This window comes from Rhinolophus sinicus, chromosome 18, assembly GCF_057876585.1.
Source record: "Rhinolophus sinicus isolate RSI-liver-muscle chromosome 18, RSI-T2T, whole genome shotgun sequence".
In the NCBI taxonomy this organism is placed as follows: Eukaryota; Metazoa; Chordata; class Mammalia; order Chiroptera; family Rhinolophidae; genus Rhinolophus; species Rhinolophus sinicus.
The window spans coordinates 67,765,637-67,787,965 of NC_142518.1; positions in this window are offsets into that span (position 1 = coordinate 67,765,637).

The following is a 22,329-nucleotide window of genomic DNA, read 5'->3' on the forward strand; positions in this document are numbered from 1 at the left end:
TTAGAGGAGTGATCAAAAGATACATAGAAACAAATGACAATGAAAATACATACTACCAAAATTTTGGGGATGCAGCGAAAGCAATTTTAAGAGGGAAATTTATCTCATTACAGGCCTATCTCAAGAAACAAGAGAAATCCCAGATAAATAACCTCATGTTATACATTAAAGAACTAGAAAAAGAAGAACAAATGAAACCTAAGGTCAGCAGAAGAGAGGAAATAATAAAAATCAGAGCAGAACTAAATGAAATAGAGAACAAAAAGACAATAGAAAAAAATAATGTGACAAAGAGCTGGTTCTTTCAAAAGATTAACAAAATTGACAAACCCTTGGCTAGACTCACTAAGGTAAAAAAAAGAGACGATGCTAATAAACAAAGTCAGAAATAAAAAGGGGCAGTTATCACGGACGCCACAGAAATACAAAGGATCATCCAGGAATACTATGAAGGACTATATGCCACCAAATTCAATAACATAAAAGAAATGGACAAGTTGTTAGAAACATATAGCCTTCCAAGGCTGAACCATGAAGAACTGGAAAATCTAAACAGACCGATAACCAGTAACGAAATTGAATCAGTCATTGAAAACCTTCCCCCCCAAAAAAAAAGTCCGGGACCAGATGGCTTCACTAGTGAATTCTACCAAACCTTTAAAGAGGATCAAATACCAATCCTGCTCAAACTCTTCCAAAAAAATGAAGAAGAGACAGTACTCCCTAACTCATCTTATGAGGCCAACATTACCCTGATACCAAAACCTGGTAAGGACAACACAAAAAAGAGAACAACAAACCAATGTCTCTGATGAATACAGATGCAAAAATCCTAAACAAAATTCTAGCAAATCGAATGCAACAATACATTAAAAAGATTATTCATCACAACCAAGTGGGGTTCATCCCCGGGGAACAAGGATGGTTCAACATCCGCAAATCCATCAATGTGATACATCACATAAACAATATAAACGACAAAAATCATGTGATTTTATCAATTGATGCACAAAAGCATTTGTCAAGATACAATATCCATTTATGATTAAAACAATTAATAAAATAGGTATAGAAGGTAAGGTAAGAAAATACCTTAACATAATAAAGGCTATATATGACAAGCCCTCTGCTAATCTCATAATTAATGGTGAAAAACTGAAGTCCTTTGCTCTACGTTCAGGAACACGACAGGGCTGTCCCCTATCACCTCTGCTTTTCAACATAGTGTTGGAAATCCCTGCCAGAGCAATCAGGCAAGAGAAAGAAATAAACGGCATCGTAATTGGGAATGATGAAATAAATTTCCACTCTTTGCAGATGACATGATGCTATATATAGAAAACCCTAAAGACTCCACCAAAAAGCATTAGAAACAATCAATGAATACAGTAAAGTTGCCAGCTACAAAGTCAATGTACGAAATCCACTGCATTCCTATATACTAGCATATGAATCTCACAAAAAGACATGAAAAAAATTCCTTTTGCAATTGCAGCAAAAAGAATAAAATACCTAGCAATAAACTTAACCAACGATTTGAAAGACCTATATGCTGAAAACGATAAGACATCTTTAAAAGAAATTGAAGAAGACATAAAGAAATGGAAAGACATTCCGTGCTCATGGATTGGAAGAATCAACATAGCTAAAATGGCCATATTACCCAAAGCAATATACAGATTTAGTGCAATAACCATCAAAATCCCAATGGCATTTTTTAAAGAAATAGAATAAAATGTCATCAGATTTGTTTGGAACCACAAAAGACCCAGAATAGCCAAAGGAATCTTAAGAAAAAAGAACAATGCTGTGTGGTCACACTGCAGCCTAGCCGTTTCCCCCGCCCCCAACCTTTCCCTAAGGAAAGAAGAAGTTGTGGGACTGTGCCTCTCTGGGATTGAGTTTATAATATCCTCAGTCTCTCCATCTGGTCTTCAAGAGAAGGGTCTGCAGTCAACGATGAGTAAGATTCCTCGCGGGAGGGACAACTCAAGCCAGACGGGACACCGTTGAGACCCCAATGAGCTGTTATAAGAAATAATAAAAAGGAGCCTTGCCCCTCCTTCTTCTTGTTCTTGTGGGAAGCTGCTGCTTGCCCCTGCTACTCCCTCTCGCCTTATTGTGAGAGAGGCCCATTAGAGCGATAAGATCTAGCTCTTACTGCTTAGCTCATGGGACAGTTTCACCATGAGAGACTCTCTCCCCCAGGGTGGTGCATACCGCACCTTAGTCATTTTGGGACGACATGCTTCGGCTGCTTTGGGACAAATAATTGGGTATTGAAATCATTTTTTTGAAATGGTGTTAAGAGTTTCACAGACCCTGCCTCTAATCATGTGATGCTCATTGTTTGTAATCAATAAGTACTGTCAGTGACCCGATTCGGGGCTCCAGTCTCTTGAGGCTGCGAGTCCGTTGGTCCTCTGTGATTTAACTATATCGAGTCTCTGTCTTTTTATTATAGTTTAACCCTCGCCGCCTCCCTCGCCTTCCCACAGCTTGTGTTGTGGAGGTCGCAACAATGCTGGCGGTATCACACTCCCTGACTTTAGCTTGTGCTACAGAGCAACAATAATCAAAACAGCATGGTATTGGCAGAAAAACAGACATGTAGACCAATGGAATAGAATTGAGAACGCAGAAATAAAACCACATAAATACGGACAGATAATTTTTCACTAAGAAGCAAAAAACATACAATGGAGAAAAGACAGCCTCTTCAATAAATGGTGCTGGCAAAATTGGAAAGCCATTTGCAAAATAATGAAACTGGACTTCTGTCTGTCACCATGTACCAAAATTAATTCAAAATGGATCAAAACCTAAGCATATGACCTGAAACAATAAAGTGCATAGAAGAAAATATAGGTATTAAACTTATGGACCTTGGTTTCAAAAGACATTTTATGAATTTGACTCCAAAGGCAATGGAAGTAAAAGGTAAAATAAAAGAATGGGACTATATAAAACTTAAAAGCTTCTGCACAGCAAAAGAAACCATCGACAAAATAAAGAGGCAACCAACTGAATGGGAGAAGATTTTTGCAAACAGTGCCTCCGATAAGGGGCTAATATCTAAAATATACAAGGAACTCATGAAACTCAACAACAAAAAAACAAACAACCGAAGACTTCCGGAAAAATGGCGGCGTGAGGTGAGCCTCTGTAAAGCTCCCCTGGAATTTACAAAGAATCTAACAACAAAAACTCCACAAAGGACTCCCTGCACAGCAGACAGGCAACACGAAGAGGCCACTACCGACTGAAATCACCTACAGGTGGGAGATTCGCGCGAGTGGGGGAGGAGGAGGAAAGGGAGAAGTGCGCGGAGACGGAGCCGCACGGGCGCAGGATGCAGACCTCGCTCAGTGCGCCCAGCTCGCTGCTTCCCGGAACTACCGCAGCTGCAGGAGAGGGAAGAACTCGGACTGCTAGGGCTCCGCCAGGGCTCCACAGGGCTGAGGGGACAGCATATAACACGGCTGAACCCAACGCTCACGGCAGAGACCTCGGAGAAAAGACTGAGGGAAAAAGGCTGAAAACGGTGGTTTAAGCCCGCACTGCCGAGCAGAGAATGGAGCCTTAGGCACTGAGACTAGCCGCCCCCTCCCTACCCTCCTGGAGCTCGCCCCGCCTCCACCTGCCCGGTGCTAGAAGCGAAACAGTAGCAGTGTCAGATCAAAACAACAGAAAATTTGCTGTTTTGAGAACTGTGGACCGCAAACACAAATTCACAGCCCAACTAGTTCCTGCAAAGGGGAGAGAGCTGTGGAAGCAGGACCGGCTGTGGTGGTGGTCGCCGCCATTGCTCTGGGCCACCTCTCACAACTCACCCCGCCCCTGACCCCACCAATCTGGGCAGATCCCTGCAGGAGTAAACAGAACTGCTGAAATATACGGGCTCTGAATCAGGAGCTGGAAGAGCTTTGGAACATCAAAAGCTCTCCGCATACCCACCGGGACACTGCGCCCTGTGACCTAGACGAACTATTAACAGAGGAGAAGCCCGTCTCCCAGGGAATCCCCCCATTGTGTGAGAAGTTGGAATATTGCAGAGAAAACATAGCACTACTGTGTGGGAGAAGAAAAATAAGCTGCAGTTGGAGAAATAATAAAACATTCTACCAACAAGTACTGGCAAACAAAAGAAAGACCGCTTTCTATAAACCTGTTGCAGAAGTCACTCCTGTAGATGTCTAGGAAGAGAAATAGTAAACCGGTAATCGCCATGAATAACCAAGGCAACAAGATAGCTCAGAAAGAAAGTGAAAAATCTCCAGAGAAGGCACTTAAAGATACAGAAATATGTGACTTAAATGACAAAGAATTCAAGATTGCAGTTCTGAAAAAACTCAACGAGATACAAGAAAACACAGATAGGCAGTTAAAGGAACTCAGAAACTCAATCAAAGAACAGCATGAGCATTTTACGAAAGAGATTGAAATCTTAAAAAAGAACCAAATAGAATTTCTGGAGATTAAGAACTCAATAGAAGAAATTAAGAATGAAATAACCAGCTTAGGTAGTAGAGTTGACCAGATGGAGCAAAGAATCAGTGACATCGAAGATAGAAACCTGGAAATGACACAGATAGAAGAAGAAAGAGACTTGAGACTTAAAAGAAATGAAAGAACTCTACAAGAACTTTCTGACTCCATCAGAAAGAGCAATATAAGAATAATGGGCATACCAGAAGGAGAAGAAAGAGAGAAGGGAACAGAGAATATATTCAAACAAATTGTCGATGAGAACTTCCCAAATTTGTGGACAGAACTGGACCCTCGAATCCAAGAAGCAAATAGAACACCTAGTTACCTCAATCCCAACAGACCTTCTCCAAGGCACATTGTATTGAAGCTGTCTAAAATCAACGACAAAGAAAGAATCCTCAAGGCAACCAGGGAAAAGAAGACGGTAACTTACAAAGGAAAGCCCATTAGATTATCATCAGATTTTTCAGCAGAAACTCTACAAGCCAGGAGGGAGTGGAACCAAATATTCAAACTATTGAAAGAGAGAAACCATGAGCCAAGAATAATATATCCAGCAACGATATCCTTTAGATATGAAGGAGGAATAAAGACCTTTCCAGACATACAGAAGCTGAGGGAATTTTCTAATACACGACCTGCACTACAAGAAATACTAAAGGAGGCTATTCGACCACCATCAACAGGGACAATTTGTGGCAACCACAACTCAAAAAGGGGCAGAGTAAAGGCCTGAACCGGAATATGGGAATGGAGAAAGTAAGCGTGCTGAAGAAAATGTAATACTCTAAATATCAAACTTTCTTTTACATAAACTTAAGGGTAACCACTCAAAATAAATCCAGAATTGAAATATATACTGAAATAAAAGAAGAAACAGAGGGAAACATCATAGAATACCACCACACAGAAATAATAGACAACAACAAAAAGGCAAAGAAACAATGGAGACACAACCTTACCAGAAAACTAAGGATAGAATGAGAGGAAATCCTCACATATCAATAATTACCCTAAATGTAAATGGACTGAACTCACCAATAAAAAGGCACAGAGTAGCAGATTGGATAAAAAAACTAAACCCAACCATATGCTGTCTCCAAGAGACACATCTCAGCTACAAGGACAAGCATAGACTCAAAGTGAAAGGGTGAAAATTGACACTCCAAGCAAATGGTACCCAGAGAAAATCAGGTGTAGCCATAATGATATCAGATGAAACAGACTTCAAGGTGAAAAAGATAACAAGAGACAAAGATGGATATTTCATAATGGTGAAGGGGACTGTACAACAAGAAGACATAACAGTCATCAATATTTATGCCCCCAATCAGGGAGCACCGAAATACACCAAGCAACTACTAACAGAACTAAAGGGAGAAACTGACCAAAACACAATTATACTAGGGGACTTAAATACATCATTGACAGCTATGGATAGATCATCCAAACAGAAAATAAATAACGAAATAGTAGCCCTAAATGACACATTAGATGAAATGGACATAATTGACATTTATAGAGCACTTCATCCTAAAACATCAGACTATACATTCTTTTCTAGTGTACATGGAACATTCTCAAGGATAGACCATATATTGGGACATAAAATCAGTCTCAACAAATTTAAGAAGATTGAAATCATACCATGCATATTCTCTGATCTCAAGGCTTTGAAATTGGATATCAACTGTAAAAAGAAAGCGGGAAAAAACACAAATACATGGAGACTAAACAACATACTTTTAAAGAAGGACTGGGTCAAAGAAGAAATTAGAGGAGAGATTAAAAGATACATAGAAACAAATGACAATGAAAATACATCCTACCAACATTTTTGGGATGCAGCGAAAGCAGTTTTAAGAGGGAAATTTATCTCATTACAGGCCTATCTCAAGAAACAAGAAAACTCCCAAATAAATAACCTCATGTTACACCATAAAGAACTAGAAAAAGAAGAACAAGTAAAACCCAAGGTCAGCAGAAGAAAGGAAATAACAAAAATTAGAGCAGAACTAAATGAAATAGAGAACAAAAAGACAATAGAAAAAATTAATGTGACAAAGAGCTTGTTCTTTGAAAAGATTAACAAAATTGACAAACCCTTGGCTAGACTTACTAAGATAAAAATAGAGAAGACACTGATTAACAAAATCAGAAACGTAAAAGGGGAAGTTATCACGGACACCACAGAAATACAAAAGATCATCCAAGAATACTATGAAGGACTATATGCCACCAAATTCAACAACCTAGAAGAAATGGACAAGTTCTTAGAAACATATAGCCTTCCAAGGCTGAACCATGAAGAACTAGAAAATCTAAACAGACCGATCACCAGTAACGAAATTGAATCAGTCATCCAAAACCTTCCCAAAAGCAAAAGTCCGGGACCAGATGGCTTCACTAGTGAATTCTACCAAACCTTCAAAGAGGCTCTAATACCAATTCTGCACAAACTCTTCCAAAAAATTGAAGAAGAGGCAGTACTCCCTAACTCATTTTATGAGGCCAACATTACCCTGATACCAAAACCTGGTAAGGACAGCACAAAAAAAGAAAACTACAGACCAATATCTCTAATGAATACCGATGCAAAAATCCTAAATAAAATTCTAGCAAATCGAATACAACAATGCATTAAAAAGATTATTCATCACGACCAAGTGGGGTTCATCCCCGGGGCACAAGGTTGGTTCAACATACGCAAATCAATCAATGTGATACATCACATAAAATAAAGGACAAAAATCATATGATTATATCAATTGATGCAGAAAACATCCATTTATGATTAAAACACTTAATAAAATGGGTATAGAAGGAAAATACCTTAACATAATAAAGGCCATATATGACAAACCCTCTGCTAATCTCATAATTATAGAGAAAAACTGAAGCCCTTTGCTCTACGTTCAGGAACACGACAGGGATGTCCCCTATCACCTCTGCTTTTCAACATAGTGTTGGAAGTTCTTGCCAGAGCAATCAGGCAAGAGAAAGAAATAAAAGGCATCCAAATTGGGAATGAAGAAGTTAAATTATCACTCTTTGCAGATGACATGATGCTATATATAGAAAACCCTAAAGACTCCACCAAAAAGCTACTAGAAATAATCAACGAATACAGTAAAGTTGCTGGCTACAAAATCAATGCACAAAAGTCCATTGCCTTCCTATATACTAACAATGAAATCTCAGAAAAAGAAATACAAAAAACAATTCCTTTTGCAATTGCAGCAAAAAGAATAAAATACCTAGGAATAAACTTAACCAAGGATGTGAAAGACCTATATGCTGAAAACTATAAGACATTTTTGAAAGAAATTGAAGAAGACACAAAGAAATGGAAAGACATTCCGTGCTCATGGATTGGAAGAATCAACATAGTTAAAATGGCCATATTACCCAAAGCAATATACAGATTTAATGCAATCCCCATCAAAATCCCAATGGCATATTTTAAAGAAATAGAACAAAAAATCATCAGATTTGTTTGGAACCACAAAAGACCCCGAATAGCCAAAGCAATCTTAAGGAAAAAGAACAATAATGGAGGTATCACACTTCCTGACTTTGGCTTGTACTACAGGGCTACAATAATCAAAACAGCATGGTATTGGCAGAAAAACAGACACATAGATCAATGGAATAGAATTGAGAACCCAGAAATAAAACCACATAAATATGGACAGATAATTTTTGACAAAGAAGCTAAAAACATACAATGGAGCAAAGACAGCCTCTTCAATAAATGGTGCTGGGAGAATTGGATAGCCACGTGCAAAAGAATGAAACTGGACTGCTATTTGTCACCATGTACCAAAGTTAATTCAAAATGGATCAAAGACTTAAGCATAAGACCTGACACAATAAACTGCATAGAAGAAAACATAGGTACTAAACTTATGGACCTTGGGTTCAAAGAGCATTTTATGAACTTGACTCCAAAGGCATTGGAAGTAAAAGCTAAAATAAACGAATGGGACTATATGAAACTTAAAAGCTTCTGCACAGCGAAAGAAACCATTGACAAAATAAAGAGGCAACCAACTGAATGGGAGAAGATTTTTGCAAACAGTGCCTCCGATAAGGGGCTAGTATCCAGAATATACAAGGAACTCATGCAACTCAACAACAAAAAAACAAACAACCCAATTGAAAAATGGGCAGAGGACTTGAAGAGACATTTCTCCAAAGAGGACATACAAATGGCAAATAGACATATGAAAAAATGCTCAACATCACTAATCATCAGAGAAATGCAAATCAAAACCACAATGAGATATCACCTCACCCCAGTCAGAATGGCTATCATCAACAAGACAATAATAACAAATGTTGGAGAGGCTGTGGAGAAAAAGGAACCCTCATATACTGTTGGTGGGAATGCAGACTGGTACAGCCGTTATGGAAGGCAGTGTGGAGGTTTCTCAAAGAATTACGAATAGAATTGCCATATTACCCAGCAATCCCTCTTCTGGGTATCTACCCAAAAAATCTGAAAACATTTAGAGATAAAGACACGTGTGCTCCAATGTTCATTGCAGCTTTGTTTACGGTGGCCAAGACAAGGAAACAACCAAAATGTCCTTCGATAGATGAATGGATAAAGAAGTTGTGGTATATATACACAATGGAATACTATTCGGCAGTAAGAAAAGATGATATAGGAACATTTGTGACAACATGGATGGATCTTGAGAGAGTAATGCTGAGCAAAACAAGTCAGACAGAAAAAGCAGAGAACCATGTGATTTCACTGATATGTGGTATATAAACCAAAAACAACAAAAGAACAAGACAAACAAATGAGAAACAGAAACTCATAGACGCAGACAATAGTTTAGTGGTTGCCAGAGGGTAACGGGGGCGGGGGGTGGGGGGTGGGAGATGAGGGTAAGGGGGATCGAATATATGGTGATGGAAGGAGAACTGACTCTGGGTGATGAACACACAATGGGATTTATAGATGATGTAATACAGAATTGTACACCTGAAATCTATGTAATTTTACTAACAATTGTCACCCCAATAAATTTAATAAAATAAAATTAAAAAAAAAACACACACACAAAAAAACCCAAAACAAAACAAACAACCCAATTGAAAAATGGGCAGAGGACCTGAAGAGACATTTCTCCAAAGAGAACATACAAATGGCAAATAGACATGAAAAAATGCTCAACATCGCTAATCATCAGAGAAACGCAAATAAAAACCATGATGAGATATCACCTCACCCCAGTCCGAATGGCTATCATCAACAAGACATATAGTATCAAGTGTTGGAGAGGCTGTGGAGAAAAAGGAACCCTCATACACTGTTGGTGGGAATGTAGACTGGTGCAGCTGCTATGGAAGGCAGTGTGGAGGTTCCTCAAAAAATTACGAATAGAATTACCATATGACCCAGCAATCCCTCTCCTGGTGATCGGCCCCAAAAATCTGAAAACATTTATACATAAAGACAAGTATGCTTCAATGTTCATTGCAGCTTTTTTTACGGTGGCCAAGACGTGGAAACAGCCAAAATGTCCTTCGATAGATGAATGGATAAAGAAGTTGTGGTATATATACACAATGGAATACTATTTAGTGGTAAGAAAAGATGAAATAGGACCATTTGTGACAACATGGATGGATCTTGAGATTATAATGCTAAGCAAAATAAGTCAGACAGTAAAAGCAGAAAATCATGTGATTTCACTCATATGTGGTATATGAACCAAAAACAACAAAAGAACAAGACAAACAAATGAAGAAACAAAAACTCATAGACACAGACAATAGTTTACTGGTTACCAGAGGGTAAGGGGGGTGAGAGGTGGTACATGAGGATAAAGGGGATCAAATATATGGTGATGGAAGGAGAACTGACTCTTGTTGGTGAACACTCAATGGGATTTATAGATGATGTAATTAATACAGAATTGTACACCTGAAATCTATGTAACTTTACTAACAATTGTCACCCCAATAAACTTTAATTTAAAAAAAATACCTAGGAATAAATTTAACCAAGGAGGTAAAAGACCTGTACTCAGAAAATTATAAGACACCGAAGAAAAAAATTGAAGAAGGTACAAATATGTGGAAGCATATACTGTGCTCATGGAAAGGAAGAATTAACATCGTTAAAATGTCCATACTACCCAAAACAATCTATAGGTTCAGTGGATTCCCTATCAAAATACCAATGGATTTGTTTCACAAAACTAGAAAAAATAATCCTACAATTTATATGGAGCCATAAAAGACCCCAAATAGTCACAGCCATCTTGAAAAAGAAGAGGAACGTTGGAGGTATCACACGACATGATTTCAAACTATACTCCAAGGTCATAGCAATCAAAATTGCATGGTACTGTCATAAAAAGTGGCACATAGATCAATGAAAGAGAATAGAGAACCCAGAAATAGACCCACAACTTTATGGTCATTTAATATACAACAAAGGAGGCAAGGATATGCAATGGGGTAAATACTGTCTATTCAATAAATGGTGTTGGGAAAACTGGACATATGCAAGCAAAAAAATGAAATGGGACAGTCTTTCTTACACCATATACAAGAGTAAACTCAAAATAGGTTAAAAACTTAAATGTCAGATCCGAAACTATTAATATAAAACTCCTAGAAGAAAACATTGGCAGTAAATTCTCTGATATTGCCCTTAGTAATATTTTTTTCTGATATACTCGTATCTCCTCAGACAAGGGAAACAAAATAAAAAACATACAAACTGAAACTTCTTAGTTGTACTACATGAAACTAAAAAGCTTTTGCACAGCAAAGGAAACCATCAACACGAAAAAACAATCTACTGAATAGGAGAAGCTTTTTGCCAATGATATATCTGATAATGGGTTAATATCCAAAATTTATTTTAAAAAAAAGGCATAAAACTCAACACACAAAAAAAGCAAACAATCCAATTAACAAATGGGCAGAGGACCAGAATAGACATCTCTTCAAAGAGGACATTCAGATGGCCAATAAACGTATGAAAAGATGCTCAATATTACTAATCATCAAGGAAATGCAAAACTAATCCACAACTAGATACCACCTCGCACCTGCCAGAATGGCCATCATCAATCAACCAAAAAACAGGAAGTGTTGGCAGGGATATGGAGAAAAGTGAAGCCTCATGCACTGTTAGTGGGATTGCAAACTGATGAAGCGACTATGGAAAACATTGTGGAATTTACTCAAAAAATAAAAAATAGTCCTACCTTATGACTCAGCAATTTCATTTCTGAGTATTTATCCGAAGAAATCCAAAACACTAACTCGAAAAGATACATGCACCGCTATGTTCACAACACCACTACTTACAATAACCAAAATATGGAAGCAAACTAAGTGCCCATCAATAGACAATTGGATAAAGAAGAGGTGGTATATATATATATATATATATATATATATATATATATATATATATATACACACACACACACACACACACACACACACACACACACATATACATACAATGGAATATTACTCAGTCACAAAAAATGATATCTTACCATTTGCGACAACATAGATGGATCTAAAGGGTATTACGCTAAGTGAAATACGTCAAACTGAGAAAAACAAGTATCACATGATCTCACTTATATGTAGAATCTAAAGACCAAAAAGAAAAAAAATACAGAAACAGACTCATAGATACAGAGAACACACTCACAGTTACCAGGTGGGAGGTGGGTTCGGGGCCCTGGTGAAAAGGTGAAGGATTAAGAAGTACAAATTGGTAATAATAAAATAGTCGCAGGGACGTAAAGTACAGCATGGGGAATATAGTCAAACATTTTGTAATAACTATGTATAGTGCCAGGTGGGTACTAGAGTATTTGGGGGATCACTTCATAAATTATATAAATGTCTAACCGCTACACTGTACACCTGAGACTAGTGTAAAATAGTAGGAAATTTCAACTATAATTGAAAAATAAAAAGATTATATTCATGTAACCTTTCCAGAAATAAAGCATGATAAATAATATACATATACATGCACACATGTTCATACACACACATATGTTGGGAAAAAATATCTTTCTATTCCTAGTTAGCTGAGAGTTATAGGTGTTCTTGTTTAATCTTCATTGGTTTTGAATTTTATTGGATGCCTTTTTCTCTCTGGAATCTTTGTGATCATCATCCTTTTCTTACTCCTTTACCTTTTTCAGGTGTTGAATTACATTATCGGTCTCCTAATGTTACAACATTGCAAGTTTGAAATAATCAAACTTTGTTATCCTGTATTATCTGTCTTAGCCATTGCTGGATTTCATTTGATATCACCTGATTTCCACTTTTTTTCATTTCTATAGCTAATTATGATTGACCAGCAATTTTTTCTTGTCATGCATTGTTTATCAATAATCCACTTAACATTAGTATTTTTATTTCTTCAATATAAAAAGGTCATATTTTTTTACTAGAATCTATCCATTTAATATAAATTCTCAAATTATCAGCGTATCTTTTTCATAATATTCTCTTATCTTTTACATCTTTATTGTAAGTGTAAGCATGACGCCTTTTCCATCTCAAAGAGGCTTATGCGTGCATTCTAATTTTCTTGAACCAACTTGCCAGTTGTGTATTCTCTTATATTTTGAAAGCACTACCATCTAGCACTTTTACTCAACTCTTTCATATCTGTTATTACTTTCATTAAAACTTGCACTTTTATTTTTTTTCTTGACAGTATGGAAAGGCATGAGATTATTTTATATTAAGTATAAGACAAATGAACAGTCTTTTCTTCAACCATCTAGTTTTCTTTTATAATTTTTATCCTTGAATAGCATGGATATCCAAATATGCAATACATTAATTTACTAGGAAAAGACCTGTGGGTAATGCTGGGGATTTAAATCAAGTCCAACATGTCTATTAAATCCCACTGTTGGAATATCAGATGATTAAGGGAGATAGTATTGCAGCATTGAAGGGGATTTCTATAAGTATATATGGACTTCATTTTAGTAGATAAGCACACAATGTAGAAAAAAGGACGAGTAGAAACAACATGGACCTTGGAGTTATACATGTATGTGGAATGTGGTCTGTAACTTACTGCCTGTGTGACTTTAGGGAATACCTAATCTCTCTGAGCTTCAATGACATCAGGTGATAGTTAGTAGTGCTGTTTGCCAAGTGTTTCCATTTCTCCCCTGTTCCAGGCACCTGGTAGAACTGCACATGTTGCTGGACCCCTTTTATATGCGTGGGGATGTGCATGTGACTCTTTCTGCCTAAGGGATGGGGACAGACCCGTGTTATTTCTGGGCCAGAACCTATGGTTGTTGGTTTGAGACCCTCCCCCCCCAGGGCTCTCTACCCTTCAGGCACAGTGGCTGACCATTTTCTAGACCGTGATTGCTCTGTCAGTTTGTGTCTCCAAGTCATCCCCATAAGAATCATTCAGACCCCGAAATTCCACCCTCCTGTGATCGATGTGCACACCGGCCATGGACACAAACTAGGAGTCAGGAATAAGCCACTGAGGTTGGGGATTGTGTATCTCCACGGCATAGCACAGCCTCTATTTTTTCATTTCTCATCTCTAAATTAAAGTAACATCTAAAATTTTTTCTGAGAATTCAATATGATGAGGTTATCAGTGCTTGACATATACTAGGAACTGAAAATAGCAGCTATAATAAATAATGGTAAAAACTGTTTTTTTTTTAAATGTTGAAAATTGATATAAAATGAGAAATACTGCATCTGCTCATCCTTACAGCTCAGTTGCATCTAGCTCTAAGAGTGGCTCACTGTATCTGTTGTTATATATAAGACTCCCTAATGACTTGTACTTATGCATTTATTTCTTATCATCTGTGATATCAGAAACATACTTATAAATTGGGGGAATGGCAAGAATGAACAGGTGGAAAGATTAAACAAGATGGAGAATGACTAATGAAATAAGATAAAATGAATTAAAGAGCATTAAGTAGATTCTTAATGAGAAGCACAGATTATAATATTAGGAAACATATAATGGTGTTCTTCGAAAACATAGGTATGAGGTATTCGTGTGCTAAAAAAAGGATTAGTTTGAGCAGGGTCTCCTAAAATGTCTTCTGAAGAACACTAACACCTCAAATGCTCTGTGGGAAAATGTTCCATTCCCTTGTAAATTGAAGAAACTACCTTCTCTAGACTGAATGTTTATGTTTCAACCTAATCGCCAACGTGATAATATTTGGAGGTGTGACCTCTGGGAGGTGCCCTCATAAAAGGAACTAGTACCATTATAAAAGAGACTTTTTTTGTTTTGTTTTGTTTTGGTATTTTTTAAATTTTTGCCTGTGTTGAGTGTGGGTTATCAGTTGTTTTTACACGTGAGTGTATTTTTTTCTTTGTTGTTGTTGTTGTTGTGGTTGTGGTTGGAGATTTGCTTTGTTCTGAAATTGCCTAAACCAGGGCCCAGCCCAAGAGGCACAAGATTCAATACACCCAGAGGCAAACTCCAGACCAAACCAGAGTATTACCGGGTTTGACTTACAAGTGACACACCCAGAGGGAATTCTCTATAGGCACAAGAGCCCATAAGGGCCAAGCCTCATTTAAGCAGTCTACACTCACACAGCAAATCATCCACTGTAGGCATAGCCAAGTCTCACAATTAGTCAATGTAGGAGTCAATCCCACCTACTGACAAGCCAAAAGCAATTAAAGTTCAACTTTAACAGGACAATACACACAACACAAGGGTCACCTTTGGAGCACATGAACAGGAGAATAGGGAAGTGGTGCAAGTCAAATATAAAGGACACATACTACGTAAGATAAACCAGCAAAAACCAAGAAGCCTAGGGGATCTACCTAATACATCAAAGCAAACAAGGGAGTCACCCAGAATGGGGAAATAAAGAAACATGTCCCAAATAAAAGAATAAAAGTAATCTCCAGAATTGGAACAAAATAAAATAGAGGTAACCAACCTATCAGAGACAGAGTTCAGAACACTAATGATAAGAATGGCTAAGGAGCTTAGTCATGACATAAAGAAGGATAGAGAAATCATAATGAACAACCAGTTAGATTGAAAGTTTACAATAACAAATGAAGAACTCACTTGAAGGAATTAACAGCAGGTTAGATGAAGCAGAGGATCGAATCAGCGACTTAGAAAACAAGTTAGCAGAGATCACCCAAACAGAACAACAGAAAGAAAAAAGAATAAAAAACAATGAAGATGGTTTAAGAGACCTGTGGGATAACATCAAGCGCAACAACAAGCGCATCATAGGAATACCAGAAGGTGAAGAGAGGAAGCAAGGGATCGAGAACATATTTGAAGTAATAATGTCCAAAAAATTCCCTAACCTGGTGAAGGAACTGACATACAAGACCAGGAATTGCAGAGTTCCAACCAGGATAAGCCCAAACAGGTCTACACCAAGACACATTACAGTGAAAATGGCAAAGGTTAAAGACAAAGAGAGAATCCTAAAAGCAGCAAGAGAAAGACAGCAGGTTATATACAAGGGAACTCTTATAAGACTATCAAATGACTTTTCTGCAGAAATATTGCAGACCAGGAGGGAGTGACAGGAGGTACTCAAAGTGATGAAAAACAAAGGCCTACAACCTACATTGCTTTACCAGCAAGGCTATCATTTAAAATTGAAGGAGAGATATAGAGCTTCCCAAAAAAGAATAAGCTAAAGGAATTTATTACCACCATGCCAGCATTGCAGGAAGTATTAAAAGGGCTTCTGTAAACAGAAGATGAAAACAATCTAACTACAAATTAAAAAATGGCAATAACTATTTACCTATCAATAATCACTTGAAATGTAAATGGATTAAATACTCCAATCAAATGACATAGGGTGACTGAGTGGATATGAAAGCAAGAACCTTGTATAAGCTGTATACAAGAGACTCACCACAGAACAAAAGACACACACAGGCTGAAAGTGAAGGGTTGGAGTAAGATATTTCATGCACATAGAAATGAGAAAAAAGCTGGAGTTGCAATACTTATAACTGACAAAATAGACTTTAAAATGAATACATTAAAAGACAAAGATGGGCACTACATAATAACAAAGGATGGATCCGAAAAGAGGGCATAAACCTAGTAAACATCTATGCACCCAACATAGGAGCACCTAAATATATGAAACAGATATTGACTGACATAAAGACAGAGATCAACAGTAACACTATCATAGTAGGGGACTTCAACACACCTCTGACAACAAGGGACAGGTCTTCCAGACAGAAAATCAATATGGAAACAACGTCCTTAAATGACACATTGGACCAGTTGGATTTAATCAATATTTCAGAGGATTTCACACCAAAGCTGCAGAACACAGGTTCCTCTCAAGCGCATAGAGACCACACTATAGGCCACAACACAAGTCTTGATAAATTTAAGAAAAGTGAAATCTTACCTCTGTCTTCTCTGGCGACAGTGCTATGAAATTAGAAATCAACTACAGGAAAAAAAGTGGGAGACACATAAATTCATGGAGGCTGAATAACATGTTACTAAATAATAAATGGGTCAACCATGAGATCATGGAAGAAATCAAAAGATATCTCGAGACAAACGAAAATGAAAACATGACGACCCAAAATCTATGGGATGCAGTGAAAGCAGTCATAAGAGGGAAATTCATAGCATTGCAGGCCTACCTAAAGAAACAAGAAAAATCACTAATCAACAGCTTATCTTCAAACTTAAGGGACCTGGGAAAAGAACACCAAAATAAGCCAAAGGGAGTACAAGGAAGGAGATAATAAAGATCTGAGTGGAAGTGAATGAAATAGAGACCAGAAAAACAATACAAAGATCGGTGAATACATGAGCTGGTTTTTAGAGAAGATAAACAAAATCGACAAACCTTTAGCTGACTCATAAAAAAAAAAAGAGAGAGAGGACCAAAATTAATAAAATCAGAAATGAAAGAGGACAAGTGACAACAGACACCACAGAAATACAAAAAAAAAAAAAAAAAATTAAGAAATTACTATGAGGAACTATATGCCAACAAATTAGACAATCTGGAAGAAATGGACAATTTTCTAGAAGCATACACCCTTCCAAGACTACCTCAAGAAGAAATGGAAAACCAGAATAGACTGATCACCACCAAGGACATTGAATCAGTAATCAACAAGCTCCTAACAAACAAAAGCCCTGGACCAGATGGCTTTACACGTGAATTTTACAAAACATTCAAAAAAAATTATCACCTATTCTCCTCAAGCTATTCCAAAAAATCCAAAAGGAGGGAAGGCTCTCAAACACTTTTTACCGGCTACTATCACCGTGATCCCGAAAATCAAACAGACATTACAAAAAAAGACAGCTACAGTCTGATGACCCAAATGAACATAGATGCAAAAATCCTCAACAAAATGTTACGGAACAGAATCCAGCAGTACATTAGAAAGATCATACACCATGATCAAGTGGGATTCATTCCTGGTATGCAAGTGTGGTTCAACGTCTGTAAATCAATTAATGTTACACACCACATTAACAAAATGAAAAATACAAATCATATGATCATATCAATAGATGCAGGAAAAGCATTTGACAAAATCCAGCAGCCGTTTATGATAAAAACTCTTAAGAAAGTGGGAATAGAGGGACCATATCTCAACATAATAAAGGCCACATATGATAAACCCACAGCTAACATCATACTCAATGGGGAAAAGCTAAAACGATTCCCCTTAAGATCAGGAACAAGGCAAGGTTGCCCACTTTCTCCCCTTCTATTCAACAGAGTGCTGGAAGCTCTAGCCACAGCAATCAGACAAGAAAAAGAAATAAAAGGTATCCAAATTGGTAAAGAGGAAGTAAAATTGTCCTTATATGCTGATGACATGATAGTATATGGAGAGAACCCTAAAGACGGCACCAAAAAAACTATTAGAACTGATAATGAACTTAGTAAAGTAGCAAGATACAAAATTAATATTCAGAAATCAGTTGCATTTGTATATATAATAATAAAATATTAAAAGGAGAAATTGAGAAAACAATCCCATTTACAATTGATTGAAAGACTATAAAATACCTGGGAATAAACTTAACCAAAGAAGTAAAAGATCTGTACTCAGAAAATTAAAAGACACTTAAGAGAGAAATTAAAGAAGATGCAAATAGATGGAAACACATACCATGCTTATGGATAGGAAGAGCTAATATCGTTAAAACGTCCCTGCTGCCTAAGGCAATATACAGCTTCAACGCAATTCCTATCAAGCTAACAAGGACATTTTTCACAGAAATAGAGCATATAATCCTAAAATTTATATAGAACCATAAAAGACCCTGGATAGCCTCAGCAATCTTGAGAAATAAGTACAAGTGGCAGGTATAATGATACCTGATGTCAAATTATACTACAAAGCTACAGTAATCAAAACAGCATGGTACTGGCATAAAAACAGACACATAGACAACAGACACAATTGTCTCATTAGGGAGACCACCTCAGGGATGATGTAGATGCCTGATCACTGCACTGTACACCTGAAGCTGAAGCTGAACAATAATGAATGTCAACTACAATTATATATATATATATATATATATATATATATATATATATATATATATACATATATACATGTATGTGTATATATACATATATATGTGTGTGTGTATATATATACATATATAAATATATATATATAGTTTCAAGAAGCAGAGTACAGCATTAGGAATAGAGACAGTGGTAATCTAATGGCTGTGTGCTATGTCAGAGGCGTAGTGGATGGGGGAGTGGGATTGTCACTGTGTGAGGGATATAAATGATAAATGTTTAACTATTACATTGTTTTGTGCACCTGAAACTAACAAAAATGTTAAAAAATTAAATGATATAGACTTACATTTAAATAAATTAAAAGCAAAGGCAATAAATATTCAAAACTCAAAAAAACCCCACAAAAACAGCATGGTACTGGCATAAAAACAGATACATACATCAATGGAACAGAATAGAGAGCCCAGAAATAAATCCAAGCCTATATGGTCATTCAATCTGTGACATGGAAGCAAGAATTTATGGTGGGGTAAAGACACTCTATTCAATAAATGGTGCTGGGAATCCTAGACAGCCACATGCAAAAAAATGAAGCTGGAATAAATTGAAAATGGATTAAAAAGTTAAATGTATGACCTGAAACCATAACACTTGTAAAAGTAAATATAGGAAGAGTGTTTACAGACATCACATGGATTAAGAATTTTACTGATATATCTCCTCGGGCAAGGGAAGTAAGAGAAAAAATAAACATGTGGGATAACATCAATGTAAAAGTTTTTTGACAGCAAAGGAAACCATCAATAAAACAAAAGGCATCCTACTTTGTGGGAGAAGATATTTGCCAATGATATATCCCATAAGGGGTTAATAGCACAAATTTGTTAAAAAAACTCACTCAACTCCAATAAAACAAACAACCCAATTAAAAAATGGGCAGAGGACATGAAGATACATTTTTCTAAAGAGGACAAACAGATAGCAAACAGACATATGAAAAAATGCTCAACCTCACTAATCATTAGAGAAATGCAAAAAGAAACCACAATGAGATACCACCTCACCTCAGTCAAAATGGCTATCATGAATAAATCAACAAACAACAAGTGCTGGAGAGTATGTGGAGAAAGGGAACCCTTGTGCACTGTTGGTGGGATCGCAGATTGGTGCAGCCACTACGGAAAACAGTATGGAGGTATCTCAAAAATCAGAAAATGGAACTACCTTATGATCTGGCAATTCCACTGCTAGGTATCCATCAGAGAAATCCAAAACTCTAATTCTAAAAAATTTATGCACCCCTGTTTATTGCAGCACTATACACAATAGGCAAGACATGGAAACAACTGAAATGCCCATTGGTAGACGACTAGTTTAAGAAACTGTGGTACATTTATACAATGGAGTATTACGCAGCCATAAAGAAGAATGAAATCTAACCATTTGCAATAATATGGATGGACCTAGAGAACATTATGTTAAGTAAGATAAGTCAGACCGAGAAAGACAATTACCATATGATCTCACTTATATGTGGAATCTAAAGAAAAGCATAAATGAATGAACTAATCAGAAACAGTCTCAGAGACATAGAGGAAAAACTGAGTGTTGCTAGATGGGAGAGGGGGTGGGGATAAGGGGGGAGGTGAGGGGATTAGAAAGCACAGTCAGTAACCACAAGATTGCCACAGGGATACGAAAGTCTACTTGGGGAATGTAATCAATAATGTTGTAAAGACTTTGTAGGGTACCCGATAGACACTTCTCTCATTAGGGAGACCACCTCAGGGATGATATAGATGCCTGATCACCGTACTGTACACCTGAAGCTGAAGCTGAACAATAATAAATGTCAACTACAATTTTATATACATATATATATATATAAACATATAAATATATATATAAGTATATATATATATATATATATATATATATATATATATATATTTATATGTGTATATATATAGTTACAAGAAGTATGTATATATAGTTATATACATATAAATATATACATATTTATATATATATATATATATATATATACATATATATATATGGTTACAAGAAGCGGAGTACAGCATTAGGAATAGAGACAGTGGAAATGTAATGGCAGTGTGCGTTATCAGAGGGGTAGTGCCTGTGGGGAGGGGGATTATCACTGTGTGAGGGATACAAATGATAGATGTCTAACTATTACATTGTTTTGTACACCTGAAACTAATTAAAAAAAGAAAAAGAAAGAAACAACATGGACCTTGGAGTTATACATGTATGTGGAATGTGGTCTGTAACTTACTGCCTGTGTGACTTTAGGGAATACCTAATCTCTCTGAGCTTCAATTCCATCATGTGGTAGTCAGTAGTGCTGTTTGCCAAGTGTTTCCATTTCTCCCCTGTTCCAAGCACCTGGTAGAACTGCACATGTTGCTGGACCCCTTTTATATGCGTGGGGATGTGCATGTGACTCTTTCTGCCTAAGGGATGGGGACAGACCCATGTTATTTCTGGGCCAGAACCTATGGTTGTTGGTTTGAGACCCTCCCCACCCCCCAGGGCTCTCTACCCCTCAGGCACAGTGGCTGACCATTTTCTAGACCGTGGCTGCTCAGTCAGTTTGTGTCTCCAAGTCATCCCCATAAGAATCATTCAGACCCCCAAAATCCACCCTCCTGTGATCGATGTGCACACCGGCCATGGACATGAACTAGGAGTCAGGAATAAGCCACTGAGGTTGGGGATTGTGTATCTGCACGGCATATCACAGCCTCTCTTTTCTCATATCTCATCTCTAAATTAAAATAATACCTCAATTGTTTTTCTGAGAATACAGTAACTTATATGGTGTGGTTATCAGCGCTTGACATATACTAGGAACTGAAAATGGCAGCTATAATTATTAAATAATGGTAAAAACTGTTTTTTAAAAAAGTGTGGACAATTGGTACAAAATGAGAAATATTGCATCTGGTCATCCTTACAGGTAGCTAAGTTGCATCTAGCTCTCAGAGTGGGGCACCATATCTGTTGCTATAGATAAGACTTCCTAATGACTTGCACTTATGCATTTATTTCTTGTCATCATGATATCAAAAACATACTTATAAATTGGGGGAATGTGAAGAATGAACAAGTGGAAAGATTAAACAAGAGAGAGAATGACTGACAAAATAAGATAAAATGAGTTGAAGAGCAATAAGTAGTTTCTTAATGAGAAGCAGATTACAAATATTAGGAAACACACATCACATTGATCTTAGTAAACGTAGGTATGAGGTATTCGTGT